Source organism: Lithobates pipiens, unplaced genomic scaffold (assembly GCF_037356315.1).
Source record: "Lithobates pipiens isolate NorthernLeopardFrog02 unplaced genomic scaffold, aLitPip1_a1.2 Scaffold_8, whole genome shotgun sequence".
Lineage (NCBI taxonomy): Eukaryota > Metazoa > Chordata > Amphibia > Anura > Ranidae > Lithobates > Lithobates pipiens.
The window spans coordinates 199,206,200-199,209,328 of NW_027507903.1; the positions used below are offsets into that span (position 1 = coordinate 199,206,200).

Here is a 3,129-nt window from a genome sequence, read left to right on the forward strand (position 1 = left end):
AGCAGGTTTTGCATGGCAACCGCCACCCATGCTCCACCTCATCGTAGAACAGGGACGGAAGCAAGCGCCACCTCCTGGTAACTGATCAGAACAGATACTACACTTGATCTTAGCCAAAAGGCAGAGAAGACAAAAGGGTCCATTGTACAGTTGATCAGGATTACAAAATTGAATCCCAAGACTTTCCCTCTCTGCATTTTATGCTAAGACGTGTTTATATGAATTTGCAAAAAAGGTTATTGCGTTTTCTGGCTCTCTGGCTTTCTTGATCACCTTTTTCAAGGGGTGATTGTGCCACTACCAGAGGAGGAAAGATTTCAAGGGTACTACTCGACTCTGTTAATAGTGCCAAAGACAAATGATATTCTGCCCATACTGGACCTCAACTATCTCAATACGTTTTACCAGGTGCAGAAGTTTCATCCTTGTGCAAGGGCCAATCTTCCATCCTCCTTTTCTTTCTTTAACTTTGACATTGAACCCAGGTTCTTAAAGGATAGATTGTGTCTGATGCAGTCACCCCACGCTCTTGAGAGCCACAAAGGCTAATTCAAGGAGGATTTATCACAGGACCTGGAAATCCTGGAAACTTTCATCCTCAATAGATTTTGGTTTTCCTTCAGTCCAGAGTTAATATCAAACTTACCTTGGGCACAGTCAGAGGAAAGATTTCAGACTTGGCAGCCCTATTTTAACCACATGCTAACCAGCCGCCGCAGTTGTACTGCTGCGACGCAAATCGCCGTTATGCTACATCGAGTGCCTGACAGTCTCGATCGCCGCCGGGCTCCCGCGATCGCTCGGGCACATGGGGAACCGGCACCTGTGTGTGTAAACACAGTTTCCAGTTCTCTGAGCAGGGAACTGACAGATCATCTGTTCATACAGAGTATGGACAGCGATCTGTTTCCCTGCACAGTCCCATCCCCCCCCTTCAGTTAAAACACAAAATAGGATACATATTAACCCCTCCTCTGCCCCCTAGTGTTAACCCCTTCATTGCCAGTGCCATTTTTACAGTACAATTTTAATCGCACTGATTGCTGTATTTATGCCAATGGTCCCAAAAATGTTTCAAAATTGTCCGACGTGTCAGCCATAATGTCGCATTCACAATAAAAATCGCTGATCGGCGCCGTTTCTAGCAAAAAATTTTTTTTTACAAAAATGCCATAAAACTATCCCCTATTTTGTAGACGCTATAACTTTTGTGCGAAGAAATCAATATACACTTATTGCGATTTTTTTCTTTTTACCAAAAATATGTAGAAGAATACGTATTGGCCTAAACTGGGGAAAAAAACTTTTTTATATATTTTTAGGGGATATTTATTATAGCAAAAGTTAAAAATAATGCGCTTTTTTTCAAAATTTGCGCTTTTTTTGTTTATAGCGCAAAATATAAAAACTGCAGTGGTGATCAAATACCACCAAAAGAAAGCTCTATTTGTGGGAAAAAGAGGACCTCAATTTTGTTTGGGAGCCATGTCGCATGACGGCGCAATTGTCAGTTAAGGCGACGCAGTGCCGAATCGCAAAAAGGGGTCTGCGGGTCCTGCGACCGGACTCACGGGGGTCTCGACCAGCGCGGGAGCGTGCCGCCGGCGGCGCGCTCCCGATGGCAGGGCGGCATTGAATATTATATACGCCAATATGCCTGCCCGTGCCATTCTGTCGACGTACATCGTCGTGTGCTGGTCGGGAAGTGGTTAAAGGCCAAGTACTTCTCATTCTTTGGTGCATGCCATTGTTGAAGGTGTCATGTGCATGGTGCCTCTGGTCAGGTCATCTTTGTCCAAGGGACCTCAAAACAGGGTGGTTCTTAAACCTCATTTGTCCCCCTGAACCACACTTGCGTTGTTTTACCTTCATTTTTTCTGTCACGATGATGTATTTGAAATTGACTGCCGTAGTCATATTTGCCTTTTGTTCCTAAAGGCCCAATGAAGAGTCTAGCGGTTTCTACGTCAATTATTTCCTTTAGGACTTATCAACCTATTTCTCAAGCTAATGGCTTGAAAGGAAAGGCTACACCCTTTTCCAGTGATGGCTCATTCAGCCAGGAATGTGCCTCCTGGACTGTCCATCAGGCTTCTGTGGTTTAGGTCTGCAAGGCTGCAACCTAGTCTTTGGTTTACACCTTTACAAGGCTTTATCAAGTGGATGTGAGAGCCGCTGAGGATACTGCCTTTGGTTGCAGTTTTCTGTAGGCTGTTGTGTTGTGTTTCTTCCTTAACTGTCAGTGGTGACTGTGTCTCCCACCCCACAGTGCTTTAGGAAATCTCTAAGTAAGCATTATTATGGTTTGTGATGTACAATAAAGAAAGCTTTATTTTTGTACATGCACATAGAATCCGTTTCTTGGAGTACATCACTGGAGACATAGGGGTACCTCCCCTTATTTGTTGGATGTCTGGCTTGATGCAAAACTGAGTACATACTGTATTGGAGGGGTTATAAAGGGGTGGATATCCTGCATTGTTTGTCAGCGTCCAATCACCTGCAGGTCACATAACCAGATAAGTAAGGAATAATATGGCTGCTCTGTCACTTGGATGTACTCCCAAGAAAGGGATTTTACAGGTACAAAAATCCTGTTTTTTTTTTTTTTTCTAATCGACACTTACTGAGTAGTTTTCATGGACACCTGCTTATTCATGCAATTATCTAGTAACTTAATCTTGTGAAAACAGTGCTATGCATAAAATCATGCAGAATACAGGTCAGGATCTTTAGTTAATGTTCACACCATACACCAGAATGAGAAAAGATGTAATCATGTATAGTTTGAGGTCCCATTCAGGTGCTGTGGGAATGCATTGGGCAGCTATTCCAGTGCAGTTCCACCGCATGATGAGGCAAAATGCCTTGTCTCCATTGTGGCCAATTAACACAACTGAGATGCAATGGTGTGCAGGCAGTGTGTGCTGATGGAAAGTTCTATGTGCAGCACTTTTTTCCAGCAAAGCACAGGTCATTGCACATCGGCAGATAGAACTCTTTGAATCGTCACTGTGTTTTACTAGCGGAGGAGCATGGCTTTCTTCTTCGTCATCGCTGCCGTCTGGGAGTCTTCTTCCGACTTCGGGGTCTTGTCCCGCTCTTTGGTTCTTCTTGCCAGGCCTCCGA

At 44.1% G+C, this 3,129-nt stretch overlaps 1 pseudogene; it reads right to left on the reverse strand.

The window, feature by feature from the left end:
• LOC143964644 (U2 spliceosomal RNA) lies at positions 1 to 133 on the reverse strand (annotated as a pseudogene).
• Positions 134 to 3,129: the final 2,996 nt, after the last annotated feature.